Source organism: Kogia breviceps, chromosome 2 (assembly GCF_026419965.1).
Source record: "Kogia breviceps isolate mKogBre1 chromosome 2, mKogBre1 haplotype 1, whole genome shotgun sequence".
NCBI lineage: Eukaryota > Metazoa > Chordata > Mammalia > Artiodactyla > Physeteridae > Kogia > Kogia breviceps.
Window position 1 is genome coordinate 45,624,212 of NC_081311.1, and position 21,449 is coordinate 45,645,660.

At 41.5% G+C, this 21,449-nt stretch overlaps 1 pseudogene; it reads left to right on the top strand.

The window, feature by feature from the left end:
- Positions 1-20,193: 20,193 nt before the first annotated feature.
- LOC131750320 (riboflavin kinase pseudogene) lies at positions 20,194-20,744 on the top strand (annotated as a pseudogene).
- The last annotated feature ends 705 nt before the right edge of the window (positions 20,745-21,449 follow it).

Consider the following 21,449-nt stretch of genomic DNA (forward strand, 5'->3'; position numbering starts at 1 on the left):
CAGATCTTATATGTCAAAAAAAAGCCATTATTTTGGAACAAGTTTTGAAAAATATTTTTACTGGTTACAAAATTCTAGCCTGAAAGGTTTTTTTCTTCCGGTACTTTAAAGGGGTTGCTCCACTGTCTTCTAGCCTGTACTTTTTGGGTGAGAAATATGCTGTCATCCCTATATTTCTTTGCAGTAATAAGTCTTTTTTTCTCTGGTTTCTTTTACAATTTTCTCTTTATATTGTTTTTCAAAAATTTGATAATGATATACTTTGGTGCAGTTATTCTTCATGTTTCTTTTCTTTAGGGTTAATAGAGGTCCTTGAATCTGTGGGTTTATAATTTTTCTCACATTTAGAACATTTCTGGCAGTTATTTCTTCAAATATTTTTTGAGTCACCTACTGACTCCTTCAGAGGCTCAACTTATACACGTACTTGGCTTCTTGAAGTATTTCGACAGTTCACTAATGCTTTTTTCATTTTTGAAATTTCTTATTTGTTTCTGTGTTTCACTTTGAATTGTTTCTATTTCTGTGTTCAAGTTCACTAATCTTTGCAATCTTTTGCAAGATTGTGTAATCTACCATTAATTCCATCCAGTGTATTTTTTATCTTACACATTATAGTCTTCATTTATAGAAGTTAAGTTTATTTTGGTCAGTTTTATATCTTCCAGTTTGCTACTTAATCTGTCCAATCTTCTACTTCCTTGGGCATATGGAAATTAGTCATAACATTTTTAAAAAATGTCCTGCTGTACTAAACCTAGCATCTGTTTCATTTCTTGGTCAGTTTCAGTTCATTGATTTTTCTCTTCATTGTTGGTTATATTTTTTTTTTTTGCTTCTTTGCATGCCTGGTAATGTTTTTTATTGGATGCTAGATATTATGAATTTTATCTTGTTAGATGCTCAATATTTTTGTCTTCCTATAAATATTTGTGATCTTTGTCCTTGGACTCAGTTAAGTTACTTAAAACATAAATTCTGTTACAATTAATTTTAGTTTAAGTAGGTTAAGTGTTCACTGTAAGTCATTTAATTGTTATGTTCTCAATGAATTAGTACCTAGTTTTGATTAATATGCTGTTGCTAAATTAAAGAATAATTTTCAGGAAGTTACATGATAATCTGCTTTTGGATGACTTGCCTATCTTAAAATGCGTTTCTGTTGCCCATAGACTAGACACATGACAGTTTGGGAAGTAATAGATCTCCTGAGACACACTGTTCCTTCAAATCTCTATAGTTTCATTGTGTTCTGTTATGGAGAAATGCTGAGGAGAATATTATAGTCAATGAATTGTTTTCTTTTTAGGGTACCAGTTTTTACTTTCTCAATGAATCTGTGATTCTTTATTGGACAAATCTTGGTGTTTTTCATCCTATATTCTTTTTATTGGGACATATTAAGACTTTGCATTGTATTTATATTTTCTTTCATTGCATGAAAGATCCTATTTGTGTCTGAATACACGCCTCACAATTTTTTTTTTAGTATCTACTTTAGGTATCCTAACTATTTTTATGTTAGGTTTCCATTTCTCTCCTATTCATCTCTGTTAGTTTTGCCCCTCTAACTTGCATTTCTTTGTCTTTCTTACCATTGTTATTTTCTTCTCTGTTTTCCTGGAGTAATTCACCTACAGTGTTCTCTTCAGTTACCTTTTGCATATTGCGTGCTTTCCTTCCCTTGTCCTCTCCTACTTTCCCCTCTTCTTCTCTCCTACTAATCTTGTATCTGCTTCTGTCTTCCTCCTTTTGTTAAAGTTTTATTTAATATTGAATGCTGTGATTTTAAATATGGTTATCTTTGAATAGAGTCAGTTCTATTCAAATTGAATAACCAAAAACATGGGTAGAATTTTCTTGACTCTCTTCCCTTTTTTAACCTGGAAAACATTTTGATTGTCTCCTTAGGCCAAGTTAAAAGAATGTCTTAGATCCTATATTAGGATGTAAGTCATGCTGAGCTAGGAAGGAACCTGTAGTCACAATTCTACTTCACCTAAGGACCAATGAGACAAATGCTTACTAAATGTTTGCCCACTGAATGGATGAACTACTGAATGCTTGTTTGACCTGTATCATAGAAAAGTGAAAAGTTAGGTGAAAGGATTAAAGCCACCTTGATCATTACTAAGTACTCTACAAATCGTGGGCTGAGATACTCAGAGGTAGCCAAGGCAGCAGTTACAGGGCAATGCATTTTGGTAAAACACTGCACTTTCTCTGAGACACTACAAGTTTTTATTGCAAAGACATTGTACCATGTGCCCTTAGGCTCTGTTGCATGACCACAGAACAATGACAGATATTACAAATTAGACATCTGTGGTTGTGACTAAATTCCTGGAATGGGTGACTGCTGGGCCCCAGACAGACAATGTCTGCCCTTCTGAGTGCATACTGGGGAGGGTAGTCCCCAGGCAGCACTGCCACTGATGCAACACATCTGTGCGAGGCCTTGATACAAAGCTCTCCTTTTCCAAACATTTCCTCCACTTCTATGTGGGAGTAGATATCATGAGGTGCATTAAATCCATGCTCTGCTGAGAGGCCCATGTCTCCCAGCAGCTTTCAGGGATGGGCAGTGTGTGTGTGATTTGGAGAGGTCACCAGGTCCCCTATCACTCTTGTTCTCTCTGCACTGTGACATATTATGGAGAGTTCACACTCATGCATGTCAGAGCTAAATGGTGCAGGCTGATTTGGTGTCACTTGCTAATGCCCTGGATTCTTTATTGCTGTAGATATGCACATGTGAAGGACAGCTCAGACTCCAAGTCGCCCAGATCTGCCCCTTTCCATGCTGGATGGCAGACAGCAAGCGCATTTCTTTCATCGGCTCCTATCAGAGCAAAATCTTTGCCTTCATCTTGTTTTCCATAACTGCCTCTCAGACATTTATTGAACCTCCAATTTTAATATCCACTTGCTACTGCTTGATCTGGCCCATGATCCTATGTTTTTGAAGACTAAATACATCAAGACCCATAAATTATTTGTATGAAATAGATGTAAAATTTGCATCACTGGAATTAGGCCTGAATTGGTTAAGCAAGTTTTAATTAGAACTTTAAAAAAACTTCTCCTGCGATGTGCAGAGTATAAAAAGTAGGTGTTATCTAGCTCACAATTCCTGCAAGGTTGAGTGGTGGTCATCCATCCTGCTCCAGGCCATGGCTGATTGATTCAAGGGAGAGGAGCCTGATTCAAGCCAGTCACATTCTCCCTTTTAGGACTATGAAAACCTGAGTGGAGAAAAAGGAGCCAGAAGGGGTTGGAGCACAGTTATCTTTGGACAGAACCCTAGACCTAAGGTCCACCTGCCCTTGTATCTGAGGCACCTTGCCTCCCCTCCAGGTTCCTCTCATTTCTGCCATATCTCTTCATTCTCACACTAAGCCTCTGGACTCAAGAGTCTGAAGATTGCCACAGATACGCCCTGCTGTTGGCCATGCTCGTTAGACATGTCCCCATATCTTATCCATGGCACAGCCGAGCCAAGCATCCTCAGAATCCAGATGTCCACACTCACTGTTTCAGGGTACTCAGGCCCCACCTTCACCCCTTTGTAGGTCACAAAACCCCAGTTATGGAAATAAAATGAAGATGGAGGTATGTGGAGTGTCTATCTTTCTGAAGTCCAACAAATTTGCTCACAGATCCTTCTGGTCCATTGAAGTAAAATATTATCCAGTGTGTTCAAAAATATACCTAAATGCTTTAGAATTTTTATCTGGAACTGAGATGCATACACTCATTTAATAAATTTAATAATTATTGTAATTTCAAGTTTGGTTTGTATTATGATGGGAGGTAAATAAAATATGGAAACTGAGTCAGTCATGAGGAGTTTAAAATAGATACTACTTATCTACTTGTTAACTGATGGATTAAGTCTTTGATTTATTTAATGGTCATCCACTCAGTCAGTGAAACTTTATAGAGAACAACCTCATGGCAGGGCATGAGTTGGGGAAAACCAAGATAGGAGCAAGACATAGTGCCTGTTCCCAGGGAGCCCAATGGTGGGGAGTCAGTCCTAAAAACATATATCAATATGTGTTGACAGGTGTGAGAAAAGACTTGTGGGCATGAGGCTGAAGAAGTCAATTGCATTTGATACAGACATAACTGAAGGCAAGTGGACTAGCTAGAAATTTCTTGCAGTCATGCAGGTGGGAGATGGTGATCTAGACTACAGCAATAGATGGAAAGAGAAGTTGACAATCCCCAGAGATATTTAAGAAGTAGGAACTATGGAATTAGAGATTGGAAGGTGTGGGGGTAGACAGTGAGGGAGAGGGAACGTTATGGGTGCAACCCACATTGCTATTTTTGGAGGGCTTGGTAGATGGTGATGGAGATAGAGATAAAGAAAAAAGTTTATGTGAGAAAAAGGAATATGGGAAATAAGCAAAATGGGGACAAAGAGGTAAAAAAAAAAACCTAGCAGAGTGTGGTGTGAAGGATAAAGAGAGAGTTTGGATTAGAAGGGAGGACTCATTTCTGTTGAATGCTACTGAAATGTGAGGGATGATGTGTACCATGTTTTTAATTGATGACTTCTGTTTTCTCTGAGCAGCAGCAGAGAAAGTGTTCTGATGAGAATGAATTTCAGAGGTTTGAGAACAGAATTTCTGGGCAACTTTCCAGCCTGATGTAGGAAGCAAGATGAGTTAATTTATGTAATGTGTTTTGAATAGTGCCTGGCAAAGATTAAGCTCTCAATAAATGCTGGCAGCTATTATAATGGCAGCAAATTGTTCAGCTTTGTGGTTTTTCTCTAACAGTGATTAACACCTGGGATATAAATACAAAAAAAGTTGGACAGATGCATTAATTCTGAGAGGGATTTTTCAAGAAGAGAGTTGGGAGGGCAAGGGAGTTGTAGAAATTGGCAAGCATGATAGAAATAGTGTTCTGTGGAATTTTAACTGGATTAAAAAAAAAGGACAAGAGAAAGCTGCTGGGTATTGGGAACATAGACAGTTCCTGGGCCACAAAGTCTTCATTATGTTACAACATTGGTGCAGTGGGAGTAACTGAATGAAAGGGACTGAAGGATGAAAGGTTGAGGAAGAGAGTGGGATTTGTAACTTTTGGACTTATGCATACAGCAGTAATCAGTGATGACAGCATTCAAGGAGGCAATGCAAGCAAGGTGATAGCGTGGAATGTCAGTGAAGGTCACTGGAAATGAGCTGATCAAAGGACTGAGAACTCAAGGTGTAGGGCTTGAATGTTAAAGTCACCAGGGTAGTGATAGGACTTGGAGGCAATGGAATGATCACAAGGCTGGAAGATGATGAAGATATTAGCTGGAAATGGGTGATGTAACTTAGCCTCATTTCCCCAGAAAGCAGAGCCTGAAACAGAGACTTGAGTGAAAATGCTTTATTGGGTTCCAGGGGATAGGAGTAAGGTCAGGAGGAGTGAGGCAAGGAATAAGAAAAAAACACACAAAGATTTATCATCATGTTGTTCACTGCCACAGGCAACTGGATGCTTGATCCCAGGGGACAGTTTAAGGAGTCATGTGAAAGGAATATCAGAATCTTCTCTATGGAGGAGAAAGAGGGAAACATTTATGCATTGACTCCCATCCCCATTAGTCAAAGGAACCCCCCCCCCCCAATAGGGTGACATCCCCCCAAAATTACTGAGTTGAGCATCTCTGGTTACTAAGCAGGTTACAGAGAAACACTGACAGGAAATGAGAGGCACACAGGAGTGATACTTCCGGGTTGTACCTGCATGAAGGATGTTGGCTCCTACAGAATACCGGATGCTCCATAGTAGCTAGAACAAGAGGCAGGTGAGGCTGACAGCATTTGAAGGGATGCCCAGCAGGTGTCCACTGCAGGCCACACTTGTACCAGTCATATCTGCTAAGGCCATCCATTCAGTGCCATCTGTCACAGAGTCAGCTTCAAGGTAGCAGCTGCTGCAATCTCTGCAAATATTTAATTAAGTATTATTAATGAAACAAGTCACTATTTCAGCTTGCTATGTGGCAATAACTAGTATTCAGTGACCATTCTTCCAACACCTAGTCCAGATTTCTCTTACCCTCGGCCAGCACTTGGGCTTGTCTAGGTCACTTTCTTGGTGTGGGAACTTTGATCTCCTTACCCAAAGCATCTAAGTCCTTGGTTTTCTTGCCTTTGTCAGCTGGCAGTTGCTGCAATTACCTGTTCACCATTCTCACCAGTATGGAAACCCCAAGAGATAAACTAATAAATCACCTGAGTTCTCTATAGGCCCCTCCCTGACTCCACTACACAGGAGAAACCCTAGCTCCTCAGAGCAATCAGGATCCAGGACCCCCACCACTAACTCCTCTTTTTTTTTTTTTTTTTTAATCTACTGGTTCACTGGCATTAGTGGTCCAGAAGTGACCAGGTGAGAGTTCCTACTTCAAGTTAACCAGACTATTATGTTCACTTAGAGAGAAGCCTCACCCTGACCATCACTCTTCCATTCCCTGAGCCAGGGCCTCTGATCTGTCAAAGCCTAAGGTGGCAGTGACAGGAAGCACAAAATCCATAAGAGGTTGTCCATTTTATTGGCATACAGTTGCTTGTAGTAATCTCTAATAATCTTTTGTATATCTGTTGTGTCCGTTGTTCCTTCTCCTTTTTCATTTCTAATTCTATTGATTTGAGTCTTTTCCCGTTTTTTCTTGATGAGTCTGGCTAATGGCTTATCAATTTTGTTTATCTTCTCAAAGAACCAGCTTTTAGTTTTATTGATCTTAGCTATCGTTTCCTTCATTTCTTTTTCATTTACTTCTGATCTGATCTTTATGATTTCTTTCCTTCTGCTAAATTTGGGGTTTTTTTGGTTCTTCTTTCTCTAATTGCTTTAGGTGCAAGGTTAGGTTGTTTATTCGAGATGTTTGCTGTTTCTTACGGTAGCACTGTATGCCAATAAAATGGACAACCTGGAAGAAATGGACAAATTCTTAGAAATGCACAACCTGCCGAGACTGAACCAGGAAGAAATAGAAAATATGAACAGACCAATCACAAGCACTGAAATTGAAACTGTGATTAAAAATCTTCCAACAAACAAAAGCCCAGGACCAGATAGCTTCACAGGCAAATTCTATCAAACATTTAGAGAAGAGCTAACACCTATCCTTCTCAAACTATTCCAAAAGATAGCAGAGGGAGGAACACTCCCAAACTCATTCTATGAGGCCACGATAACCCTGATACCAAAACCAGAAAAAGACGTCACAAAGAAAGAAAACTACAGGCCAATACCACTCATGAACATAGATGCAAAAATCCTCAACAAAATACTAGCAAACAGAATCCAAGAGCACATTAAAAGGATCGTACACCATGAGCAAGTGGGGTTTATTCCAGGAATGCAAGGATTCTTCAATATGTGCAAATCAATCAACGTGATACACCATATCAACAAACTGAAGGAGAAAAACCATATGATCATCTCAATAGATGCACAAAGAGCTTTTGACAAAATTCAACACCCATTTATAATAAAAACCCTGCAGAAAGTAGGCATAGAGGGAACTTTCCTCAACATAATAAAGTCCATATATGACAAACCCACAGCCAGCATCATTCTGAATGGTGAAAACCTGAAACCATTTCCACTAAGATCAGGAACAAGACAAGGCTGCCCACTCTCACCACTCTTATTCAACATAGTTTTGGAAGTTCTAGCCACAGCAGAGAAGAAAAAGAAATAAAAGGAATCCAAATCGGGAAGAAGAAGTAAAGCTGTCACTGTTTGCAGATGACATGATACTATACATAGAGAATCCTAAGGATGCTACCAGAAAACTACTAGAGCTAATCAATGAATTTGGCAAAGTATCAGGGTACAAAATTAACGCACAGAAATCTCTGGCATTCTTATGCACTAATGATGAAAAATCTGAGAGTGAAATTAAGAAAAAACTCCCATTTACCATTGCAACAAAAAGAATAAAATATCTAGGAATAAACCTACCTAAGGAGACAAAAGACCTGTATGCAGAAAATTATAAGGCACTGATGAAAGAAATTAAAGATGATACAGATAGACGGAGAGATATACCATGTTCTTGGATTGGAAGAATCAACATTGTGAAAATGACTATACTACCCAAAGCAATCTACAGATTCAATGCAATCCCTATCAAACTACCACTGGCATTTTTTACAGAACTAGAACAAAAAATTTCACAATTTGTATGGAAACAGAAAATACCCCGAGTAGCAAAAGCAATCTTGAGAATGAAAACTGGAGCTGGAGGAATCAGGCTCCCTGACTTCAGACTATACTACAAAGCTACAGGAATCAAGACAGTATGGTACTGGCACAAAAACAGAAATATAGATCAATGGAACAGGATAGAAACCCCAGAGATAAACCCACACACATATGGTCACCTTATCTTTGATGAAGGAGGCAAGAATATACAGTGGAGATAAGACAGCCTCTTTAATAAGTGGTGCTGGGAAAACTAGACAGCTACATGTAAAAGTATGAAACTAGAACACTCCCTAACACCATACACAAAAATAAACTCAAAATGGGTTAATGACCTAAATGTAAGGCCAGACACTATCAAACTCTTAGAGGAAAACATAGGCAGAACACTCTGTGACATAAATCACAGCAAGATCGTTTTTGACCCACCTCCTAGAGTAATAAAAACAAATAAAAACAAAAATAAACAATGGGACCTAATGAAACTTAAAAGCTTTTGCACAGCAAAGGATACCATAAACAAGACTAAAAGACAACCCTCAGAATGGGAGAAAATATTTGCAAATGAAGCAACTGACAAAGGATTAATCCCCCAAATTTATAAGCAACTGATGCAGCTCAATAATAGAAAAACAAACAACCCAATCCAAAAATGGGCAGAAGACCTAAATAGACATTTCTTCAAAGAAGATATACAAATTGCCAACAAACACATGAAAGAATGCTCAACATCATTAATCATTAGAGAAATGCAAATCAAAACTACAATGAGATATCATCTCACAGTGGTCAGAATGGCCATCATCAAAAAATCTACAAACAATAAATGCTGGAGAGGGTGTGGAGAAAAGGGAACACTCTTGCACTGCTGGTGGGAATGTAAATTGATATAACCACTATGGAGAACATTATGGAGGTTCCTTAAAAAACTAAAACTAGAACTACCATACGACCCAGCAATCCCACTACTGGGCATATACCCTGAGAAAACCATAATTCAAAAAGAGTCATGTACCACAATGTTCATTGCAGCTCTATTTACAATAGCCAGGACATGGAAGCAACCTAAGTGTCCATCAACAGATGAATGGATAAAGAAGCTATGGCAGATATATACAATGGGATATTACTCAGCCATAAAAAGAAACGAAACTGAGTTATTTATAGTGAGGTGGATGGACCTGGAATCTGTCATACAGAGTGAAGTAAGTCAGAAGGAGAAAAACAAATACTGTATGCTAACACATATATATGGAATCTAAGAAAAAAAATGTCATGAAGAGAGTAGGGGTAGGACGGGAATAAAACACAGACCTACTAGAGCATGGACCTGAGGATATTGGGAGGGGAAGGGTAAGCTGTGACGAAGTGAGAGAGTGGCATGGACATATATACACTACCAAACTTAGGGTGGATAGCTAGTGGGAAGCAGCCGCATGGCACAGGGGAGATCAGCTAGGTGGTTTGTGACCACCTAGAGGGGTGGGAGGGAGGGAGACGCAAGAGGGAAGAGATATGGGAACATATGTATATGTATAACTGATTCACTTTGTTGTAAAGCAGAAACTAACACACCATTGTAAAGCAATTATACTCCAATAAAGATGTTAAAAAAAAATCCATAAGAAGGTCAAGGGGGTGATGGTGTGAGAGCCCAGTCTTACTTCTATAAGTTGCTTGATTTCCCCCATCTTCTAATCAGTTTCATCATCAGCCACATGTGTTGCTTGCAGTGCTGCCTACCAGGGGATTTTTCCCTTTACTCTTGTCCTCCTCTAGGGACCCATGAGTGGACTGAGAACAGCGGTAGTTTGCTTTAGCTGTGAACATCAACTTAGGATGCCAGCTCAGGTGTGGGACCAGGCCTAGTTATTCCGTCCTCTGGCAGCTGGCCACATAGAAACTCCGAGTCCATAGGTGTGAGCTGAAGCCAGATGTCAGTGAAACAGCAGGGCAGACATAGGAGACTGGGCCATCAGTTTACATAATGTTCTCTTCCCTTCGGGTCTGCATAGGCCAGATCTTGAACATGCCAGTTTCTTTGTGGCAAAAGATTGCTGCCGTGCCCACCCAAACTCATGATTATATCCAGCCCCAGCTGCATGGTAACTTGCCCTCCCTGGGCTAGGAGCTCATTTTTACCAGGGCCCACTGACATGCCTGGAGCTGCTTTTCAAAGAGTGAGTAGCTTTCTGCCACAGAAGGGGTGGCCCTGCTTCAGCCTTCTAGGGGTCTGTGACCCCGCTCTGCTCCTGGGGCTTTCCAGAGACCCTGCAGAGTCCTGTTCCACCAGATGCTGCATTGCCTGAGAGTCAGGGCACTTAGTGCATAGCTGGATCTGCGGCAGAGCCTTTTCTTATTCTGAGCTCCACTCAGAATTGGCAGCCTACTGAGTCATCTGATAAGTGGGTCAAATCAGTACTTCCAAGTGTGGTCTATTTTGTTTCCAAAATCCATAAGGCTTACTAAAACATCATGTCCTGTCTTAGTGGCAGGGAGGTATAAGGTGCAACAGTGTGCCCTTCGTCTGGGAGGAAATGGCCCAGCACACCCCAGACCACTGGATGCTACGGCTTCGCCAGGGGGAGCAAAACCTTGCAGGATTTATCTCCTTTCTTTCGGCCCTACTGTGATTGCATCTAGAGTACATTTGTGCTTTCAAATCAGAGAACTCTGCACTTCATGCCTCTAAAAGTTCAATCAAGCTGTATTTACAGCATTAGCGTTCTCAAGGGCCAATTCATTTATTTCCACCTGAAAAAATGGTGCAGTTAATATCTACCCTATATTTCCTCACAGTTTTATAATGAGGGTTATATGAGATAATACACACAAAACACTTTAAACTGTGAAGCATTATTCAAATGTTAAATATTTGATATTATCCTGTTTAGTTGTCACACTGTTTTTTCTTCTTTCTTTTTTTTTTTTTTTCCTTTTTTCTTTTGTAGCTGAGGGTTGCGAGAGGAAAGAGGAATGAATTAGAGCTGCCACAACTAGGGCTTAGGGCAGTGGTGTTCAGAAATATCTTGGGAATTAAGCAAATGAGGGACTGCTCAAGTTTATGCAAATCTGTCCCCAGGATTCTTCCAAGTGCCAGCTGGTGACCTGGGTTTGATAACTGAAGGGTGAAATGGAGTATGTCTCGGGTCGATTTTTTTTTTAAATTATACCTGTCTCATATGGGGATACAACTAAGTTGTAACCAGAATCATCTTGAATAGAAAGTTGGCCAAGTGCTTTATGAACTCTATATACTGCATGCACGGCTGGGCATTCTAAGGGCTGCAAGGGTCCAGGCTCCTGATGGAGGCCTTTGAGAAGGAGGGCAAGGGCCAGACGCTTTCAGCACTGGCATGCTATTTCAGCCTGGGAGCTTGGCTTGGAGTCAGTCTGAATTTCCTCAAGTTTCATTTCTCTTTGTGTAGAAGGTGTGCCCCAAAGTAAGCAATTTGACTTGGGAGTAGATGGCCAGGTACATGGATTTCTGGGAATGATGGCTGGAGTCTCATGACAGGTTGATGACAATGGCACAGGAACAGGCTCTGTGAGCAAACCTTGGGGATTTAGCTGCCACAATGAGTTCCGTCTGGCCTCGTCTGCACTGTTGCAGGGCTGCATCCACCTTGAAGATGAGCAGGGGGCCAAGCTGCTCCCCTGCAATTCAGCTTTCTAGGAGCAAGAGTGTGCTGGAAATATGAGCCTTTCGCCTGTGTGCAATTGAAGGAAATAACTAGAAATATAGCTTCATTGTGGACATTGAACAAGCGTGACTTGTGAGGAGCACTTTCAAAGCAACTTTTTTTTGCGGTACGCGGGCCTCTCACTGTTGCGGCCTCTCCCGTTGCGGCGCACAGGCTCTGGATGCGCAGGCTCAGCTGCCATGGCTCATGGGCCCAGCTGCTCCGCGGCATGTGGGATCCTCCCGGACCTGGGCACGAACCCGTGTCCCCTGCATCGGCAGGCAGACTCTCAACCACTGCGCCACCAGGGAAGCCTGAAAGCAACTTTTATTATCAGTGTGTTGATGTTTATTTTCTCCTGGTCCCTAGGTGAAAATTGAGTAGTCCCAGGGCCAGAGTTATTTATTAAAAAGAAAAATTTTGAAATTAGACAAAATCAGATACTGAAGAAGAATACTAGGGTGATGTGGGAATATGAAAGGATACAGATACACTCATACAGGTACATGAAACTGAAAATCCAGTGAGAGAGAACTGGGGACACAAAAGTCAAATATTCTTTCAACAGCCGGGTTTCGTGTGTTTGCAGTGCTGACATCTAGCCTGACCTGAATCAAAAACCCTCTTTGGAAAGTGGTGTAAGTCTTCATGAGCACTTAGCTCTCTGCAACTTTAGTGCAGTATATCTATCTATATTTCCCAAAATTAATTTTCAGCCTTTTGGAGAAAATCATGATACGTTAAAATAGTGAGGAAAAATAAATTTGTAAAAAGTTAGGAACAAATTTTATGGAGTATTAGTGATTGCCTTTTTAAAGTTGACAACAATTCGAAAGCTGATATAACAAATGAAGCTTATTTAAATAAATCCAAGAGCATTATAAATATCTTAAGAAAAACAGTTTTATTTGTATCACGCTATAGTCTTAGTTTGCAAAGCCCCATGGTGCTAAGGATTTTTGATGCTGTCTCACTGGAAATGTTGTGTTGCATTGTAAGAAAAAAAATGTATAAGCTGTGAAATGAGAACTTCAAATATTTGTGAATGTTCCCAATACTTTTCTGAATTTTGGGGGATTAAAATCTAAACAAGAAACCCCATAGGAATCATTTCACTTGTGAGCCTGCAGATAGCTCCCGTCTTCACCCTGTCATGCTGGCATCTCCTCAGAGACATGTGTGGTGTAAAGGCCAGCCCCAACGGGTCTCAGTTGGATGGGTTGGCTGAGTCCCAAGATCTCCTCTTATTTGCTTTCGACCATGGGATATTATCTTCACAAACCTCTGTCTTCATTTGTAAAATGATGATAAAAACAGCACCTATTTCGTAGGCCAATTAAATGACATAAGAAATATGAAGTGCTTATTAGCATAGAACCTACAACTTTGAGGAGAGTTGATAAATGACACCTTTTTCTATTTTTATTGTTACTATAAGAGACATTCATCAGAAGCTGAGTGAGTTGTATTAAATTGAAATGATAAAGCACCTATTTTCTGCAAACACTTTGGGAGGCTGGTCCCTCACAAGTCCCTCAAAGGAATAGAGGGATGTAGAGGAGCAGGGCGAGGACACGTTAGGAATAGAAAAGGCACCGGCACACACATACAGGGACATGCGTCAGCAGTCCATAAACACCCCTCACACACACATACACACAAACACATACTCTAGAGCAGAGCCCTGCTCAACAATATTTCATACGCTTTCCACATTTCCCAGGCTTCCTTGCAGTGAGTCAAATGTTCTGGACAATGAACTGTAAGCAGAGGTGACAAGGGTCTCTTCCAGGATGAGCAGGTCAGTGTGCCTCCTCTTTCCCTCCTGCTGGGACTTTGGAGGACACTGTCCTAGGTCATATAGCTCAAGATGGAGGGGGCTGCCTGACCCACATCAAATACTGTCTGAGAAATAAACCTTGTGTGTTAAGTGACTGAGATATTAGGGTTAGTTGTAGGAGCTAGCATCACTCACCCTGAGACATTGATTTATAACCTAAAAGGGCTGAGCTCTAGAATAGACTCTAGGTAGAGACAAGAACAGTATTCAATGGTTGCTCTTATTAGATAGCTCAGGTATGGTTGGCTTTAAATAAACATTGTACCCATTAAGATGCAACCCTGGAAAGGTCTTGGCAGTGAACTGTTGCTATATCTATCTAGCCTATATTTAGAGAAGCTGTTTTCACCCCATAGTGGTTTATGCTGTGTTGGAAATCTCTAGGAGCTGGACTATTTTCTCATCTCTTTCTGGCCGTCCTGATGGTTGAGACTAGTGCCCCTCCCTAATCCAGTCATCCAGAGCATGGGATGTGGCTTCTTGGAAGAAGACAGGGAGGGACCTAAGAAGGACTAAATGGGTCCCGGCCACAGGCAGAGAATATACCAAGAGAGCTTGGGATGGGGAGGGCATTGCTAGGCGGTCTATGGGAGACCAGTAGAAAATAGCAATCCGTGGGACCCAGGCTATGGTTGCTACCAATGGGGTCAAAAGGCTCCTAATGGTGATTGAGAACAGGGAAGAGGGAAGAAGAGACTGGTAGTTGCAACATGGGCAAAGTGCTGGTTCAATGGTAACACTAGCCAATGTGTTCCAAATGTCTGTTATAGGCTAAGTATCTTAGGAGCACTATCTTTTCTGATCTTCCCCACAAGCTTATGAAATAAGATTGATCACATTTTTTTTTTCTTTTTTTTCTTTTTTTGCGGTATGCGGGCCTCTCACTGTTGTGGCCTCTCCCGTTGCGGAGCACAGGCTCCGGACGCGCAGGCTCAGCTGCCATGGCTCACGTGACTAGCCGCTCCGCGGCATGTGGGATCTTCCCGGACCAGGGCACGAACCCGTGTCTCCTGCATCGGCAGGCGGACTCTCAACCACTGCGCCACCAGGGAAGCCCTGATCACATTTTAATGGTGAAAATAATTGAGGCTCAAAGATGTTGAGTAATTTGCCTGAGATCACAGAATCATTAAATCTTGGGGCCGAGATTCAAAACCAGATTTCTCAGACTCAAAAGCCCTTCCTCTCTTCATTCTAGCTTATTTCCTCCCAAGAAGAAGAAAGACATGGGGAAAAAAAGGTCATTACCTGTGTGACTTGGCAGGGCAGTGTGTTGGGGCTGGAGCCAGAAGGAAGAGGAAGCTGGGACTAGGTGTGGCAGAGGCAGGCAAGATCCAAGCCAGTGTCATTTCCAAGGGGAAATCTGTTCTAGTAGTTGGGCAATAGCAGAAGTTTCCAGTAAATGCAGGTGAAATAGGAAGATAACAACGTTTTTATTCAACCTGATCTGTCTGGCACTTTGCTGGAAGTTTAGGGCAGAGTCTAACCTCTTGAGAAGAGGTCTGGTCAGGACTGGGCAGGGCATCAGTGCTTCCACCTGGACTTCTGGGCAGAGCTGGTGGGTTTAAGCCTCCAAATACTTGGGCTTTGGTGTGCCTACAGCTTTGTGGAGAAAGTCAGTGACTGACATGGGTTCAGAGGTAACCAACTGCCCCATGATTCCAAGTTGCATGTTACATTTCACCCCATTTGAGGACCCAGTTCTGAATGGAATTTGGGGCCATTAGAAGTGAGGACTGAGAGTCTGCAAGGTCAGGAGGTTGGTTGTAAGGTCAGTGATGTGGTTGTCAATATACATGAAGATGAAGGTGAGCAGGTTCCCCAAACTTCAAGCCAGGCAGTTGATAGACAGCAGATCCCAAGTAGGGGGAGCCAGGAGGCAAAACATCAGATCTCCAGATACCCACTGTCAGGCTGTGATGTGAATCCCCAGGACATGGCCCTTTACTAGGAAAGGTCATTACCTGTGTGACTTGGCAGGGCAGTGTGTACCACAAACGAATGACTCTGGGGCTCTGTCCAGTGTAGTTTGGCCTGCACAGGGTTAAAGAGTAAATTGAAATGTGCTGGGTGGGGCCAGTGTCCTCCAGTTCTCCACAATTCCCACCAATCTCATCTGACATCTGGACAGCTTCATTCATGTGTCCACCCCTCTGTAGATCTTCAAGAACCATTGCAGGGAGTCCCTCCAGCCTTGCCTTTTGTTTTATGTAGATGCACTGGTCCAGCTTCAGACTCTTCTGCTGCAGGACTGACAGTGAAGTGAGAGCTGGCTCCACCTTCCCTGCCTCCCCTCTGCAAGCATCTTCCCCAGGACAGGACACAGAAATGCCCCCAGCAGCCCCCCTCGCCCACATCCTGCTCAGTCTGGAAAAGGAGACCAGGGAGGAAGGAAGGAGAACATTTATTGGAAATGTTAGTAAGACAAAGGTTGGAAGGGGGCAGCGAAGACCAAGGGAGAAAGAATAGCTTCCTCCTGGAAGTCCAAATGCAATGCTGATGTGTCAAGGTGCTTTTACACATGTATTTCCCAGGTTCTTGGGTTTTTAATCATAAGGTTTTTCTTGACCTGTTGAGTAAGGAAGGCTGATGGAGTAGCCAAAAGAGTGATGCTTCATGTACCGTTCTTCAAGGAGCTGGTAGTGGGGGTTCCTTTGACAGGTGTGTTCTGGGGTCTCCAGAGGAGGGGGAGCTGTAGGTTTAGGGAAGCACAAAGAGTTGAGCAGAGTTGAATGAGTCAGAACTGTGAGAGTGATTGTTCTTCATTGTCCAGCCTGCTCCATCCCACAAGCTAGCACATGTGGCTATTGGGATTGAGACGTGTGGCTGGTCCAAAGGGAGATGTGCTGTGAGTGAGTGTAAAATACACACCACATATACACCAGATTTCAGAGACCCACTATAAAAAGAAAAGTGTTACCTATCTCATTAATAAGTTTTAGGTATGTTATTTGTTGAAATGATAATATTTTTGACATATTAGGTTAAATAAATTGTATTGTTAAATCATTTTACCAGTTGTTTAGTTTTTTTGGTGGTACGTGGGCATCTCACTGCTGTGGCCTCTCCCGTTGCGGAGCTCAGGCTCCGGACGCACAGGCCCAGTGGCCATGGCTCACGGGCCCAGCCGCTCTGCGGCATGTGGGATCTTCCCAGACTGGGGCACGAACCCGTGTCCCCTGCATCCGCAGGCGGATTCTCAACCACTGCGCCACCAGGGAAGCCCTAGTTTTTTTAAATGTGGCTACTAGAAAATTTTAAATTACATATGTGGCTTGTATTACATTTCTGCTGGATAATGCTCGTCTAGGCTTTTCTTAAAGCTTCAGGAGCAAAATACAGGAACACACAATCTCACAGACACAGATACAACACAGACACACACGCACAGACACACACACACACTCTTTTGAGGGTTCCAGGCAACTCCCAACAGTTGGAAGATAAGTCTGCTGAACTTTTCTCTTGAAACTGTGATCAATTCTCGAAAATAATGCAGACCCCTCCTCGGCCCTTGGCGACCCCCTGCTATTGATCAGTCTTCCTTTTTTCCCCTTGTCGTCAGCCCCTCCACTCCTGCCATTTTTGCCTCCACCACACCCCACCTCAAACCCAGCTTAGGCTGTTTCCCACTTTTTAAAATGCCACCATAGATTCAGAGTGTGAGATGTGCTGGAGGGAAAAAAAAGTACTTGCCCTTTGGGAATAAGAAGTCATTTTTCCCAGACTTTGGAAATTAACATAATGGGGCTTTTCTGCATTCCAGCTGCAACGTTGGATCTGGCAGGTTGGCTGTTCTCTGACATAATGCAAAACATAACTCAGTGGTCATTTCCATGTGTAAAAAGTGCAGCAGTATTGTTGGAACAATCATCATAAATCAGGAACAACTTTCTTTAGGGACTCTATTGCCACTTGATTTAGTATTTCCTGGCAACTTGCCTATCATGGAATGAAGCCATGATTGCTTCCTACACAAAATGTTATCTGCAAAACATCCCACCAGAAACCTATAGAAAGAACACTGACCAGCTTGGAAGTTTTGATAATCTGTGACTGCTTTTTATATTGAGAATAAATTTGACAATGGGACTCATTGTTAAACTGGACAATATATTCCATGGAACAGCTTCCAAATTAAAATGGGGTTTATATGGCGTTTTACATACCATTTGCTCCAAAGGAAAGAAAACTGGACTCTTTCAGTTTCAGGAAGAAAATTCAGCAAAACATGTATACTGTGAAATAAGAGAAATTATCCTCAGCAACTTTCGAGCTAACATGTTCAGTTATTATGAAAACAGGGAAATGTGAATCAGCTGTAGAGAGTAGGGGAGCATGACAGCCTCATGTCCAAAATGTCCCAGAGCTTCTTTTAGACGAGCACTGTGAGGATGTGCAGTTCCTCATATGTAAAGGAGGAATTTACCTAGGAAGTACTAGGAGGAAAGGCTGGGAGACTCCCTCCAATGCCCTGTCGTAGTTTTGCCGGGCAGTGCGCTGCGGGGGAGGGGCGGTGGGGGGAGTTAGGGACTCAGTAGATGGAAATCACGCTGTCAGTTCACAAACCCACGGTGGCTCTAACCCCCAGATGACACCTGTTGTGGACGATGAGCCCAGGTCAAGAACAGGAGTGTCCCTCGGCCAGCACTCAGCAAAGAACAAGGACACTCCCAGAAAATACCTGACGCCCTCCAAAACTTAGGAAAAACACTGAGCAGAGATGAAGAGCTTCCTGCGGGGCCACCTCTGCTGGTTCACTCCTGAGCTGCCTAGCTCCCCAGGCCACTGAATCAGCAAAGCAAAACTTGAGTATTTAGTAAATCTAAACCTATATTTTCTTCCTTTCCCTTCCCTTGGGTCGGAACAATTCAGACTGGGATCTCAATTCCTGGTCCTGGACAAATATTGTGCTCCCTTTGTAATGATGAGCACACAGAGAAAAATTGCCAGGCAAATGAAAAGATAGCAGAGTTCAACAGAAGGGACCACTCTGAGGAATCAGAGAAAATATTTTTCTATGAAATATAGTTTCTACAAGAGACGCAGGAAGCACTCCTGATTTGTGTTTCCAAAAAGCTTCAAAAGGACATTTCTTCTATGAAATTTGAGCAGGGAACCATAAAGAGAAAAACAAACAGGTTATGGAAGCCAGCACGGAGATTTTTTTTTAAAAAAATGTTCATTTCAGATTGAAATGGAGGAAGTGAACAGCAAAATGGATCCTGCAGCAAACAGGTTTGATGGAGCAGAAACTTTTACATCACAAAACTCAGAGAAAAAAGACAAAGAGCTAAAAAGAATGGGAGAATATATAAAAAGCATGGGCAAGAGACATGTTTAATATGTAGACACTAGGAACTTCAGAAAAAGAAAAAGAACCAATAAAAATGGAGCCATTATTAAAAAACAATTTGAGGGAAGTTTTCCTGAGCTAAAGTCTTGAGTTTTCTGAAAATCAGACAAAAATAATGAAAAAATTTTAATGCCTAGACTTAATCTTGATAATTTATTTTAATTTCAAGAATAAAAACAGATTCAGTGAGTATCCATGCAGATAAAGCTTGCCTCCCACTTCTCCTTTGCAACATGAAGAAGACAGAATTGTCTACAGAATTATGAGGAAAAAAGGATTGTGACCCAAATGGGATTGTCAGTTAAAATGTGTGTTGACAAGAAGTAAAAGCAAAGTAAATTCCTCATATTACATAAGGAATAATCAATTGATATTGCTCTATTTTTGATAATGAAAAATAGAGAAAATAGATATCAATACATTTTAATTTAATGTCACTACTAATAGGATAAAAATAGTAGATATGACTTCCAAAATCACGGGAAAAGTCAAGTTAAAAAAGATAAATGTAGTCTATAAAAAGGTATAACTGATTCACTTTGCTGTACAGCAGACACTAACACAACAGTGTAAAGCAACAATACTCCAATAAAAAAATTTTTTTAAAGGTCCATTAAAAAGAACCATAAAACAACAAAGCCCATAAAACCATGTTTTATAGTAGAAATAAAACTAAACATATAAATCTTGTTAATAAAATGATCAGGATAAACTCTCATTTTGAATCATAGACTTTTATATTGGGTTAAAACTAAATATTGTATCAGTGTACCCAGTCAATCACAAAATAATAAAAATAAGGCAGTGGGCAAAGACATAAGAAGATGAATCCAAACAAAAGCAGGGCAAGAGACTTCCTCGGTCGCCGGCGTTCCGGAGCCCAGACACAGCCTCTGAGTCACTCGGCACCTTTTGTTCGGTCAGCGGCCTGAGAGTCTCGCTGCGCCGTGTCGTCCGCGCCGCTCTGCCCGTGTACGCAGGTGAGCTCGCCCGGCCGGCCGGCATGCGGAGCTCCCGCCCGTGTCCCCCCGCTGGTCTGGGGGTTCCGGGCACCGCCTCGACTGCGGCTCCGCCGGACGCGCGGACTGGACCGCAGCCCGCACCCCGAGCGGACGGAGTCATGAGGCGCCTGCCGTACTTCTGCCGCGGCCAGGTGGTGCTGGGCTTCGGTCGCGGCTCCAAGCAGCTGGGCATCCCTGCTGCTAACTTTCCTGAACAAGTAGTAGGTAATCCTCCAGCTGATGCATCCACTGGCATATATTATGGTTGGGCCAGTGTTGGAAGTGGAGACGTCCATAACATGGTGGTGAGCATAGGATGGAACCCATACTGCAAGAATACAAAAAAGTCCATGGAAACTCATACCATGCATGCTTCCAAAGAGGACTTCTATGGGGAAGTTCTCAATGTGGCCGTCGTTGGCAACCTCAGACCAGAAAAGAACTTTGATTCTTCAGAGTCACTTATTTCAGCAATTCAAGGTGATATCGAGGAAGCTAAGAAACGACTAGATTTACCAGAACATTTGAAACTCAGAGAAGACAAATTCTTCCAGATTCCTAAAAGTAAAATAATGGCCATTGATGGAAAAGCATCTTATTTATTCATTCACTGTTTTCTAATATTTTACTGCTCATAACTACAGTCTCATCTTGGTTATATTTTAAAAATCAAACATTTTCCTATAGCTGTGAATTAAACAGTACAATGTAGTTACCATATTACGTTCCAACTGTTCAATTAAACCCATCATATTACAGTACTAAAAAGGTTCATTTTAAAAATCAAGATTCTTTTTTATGTAATATGTTGACTAAAATGGACCACTGGAAAGGTCTTAAGTGTTCTATAATGGAAATGAAATATATATAAATACGGGTAACAGGCAAGTCACTAGTTTGAGATGAGAATTATAATTCTCATGGTAAAATTTTAGTATGCATGTACCTGTATAGCATGCTGTGCTAATCAGAAAGCTTATAAAAGTAACTATATTAAGCAGAGGGTTGACAGTTTATTATTACAAACCTAAGGGGAAAAATTCAGACTTGGTATTTCTTGTATTTTGTGCATTTATATATTATTATAGACACGAAGACTTGTGAAATTTCATTTTAATTAGTCATTTCCTTTAAGGGCTCAAATCATTGTACTGTGTTCCATTTTTGTTACAGCTGCCTCAGTTCTAATTGGTCTAGACTCTCTCCCTATTATTTTTTGTTTTTCTTTTAAAAAAGTAAAATGAGTGTTTTTCAAATCTCTAGGTCTCATTTTGTGTTGTAACGCTTCTCTCTTTTTAAGAGTAGATATTCTTCAATATTTTTCTTAACCTTTGTTTCCTGTA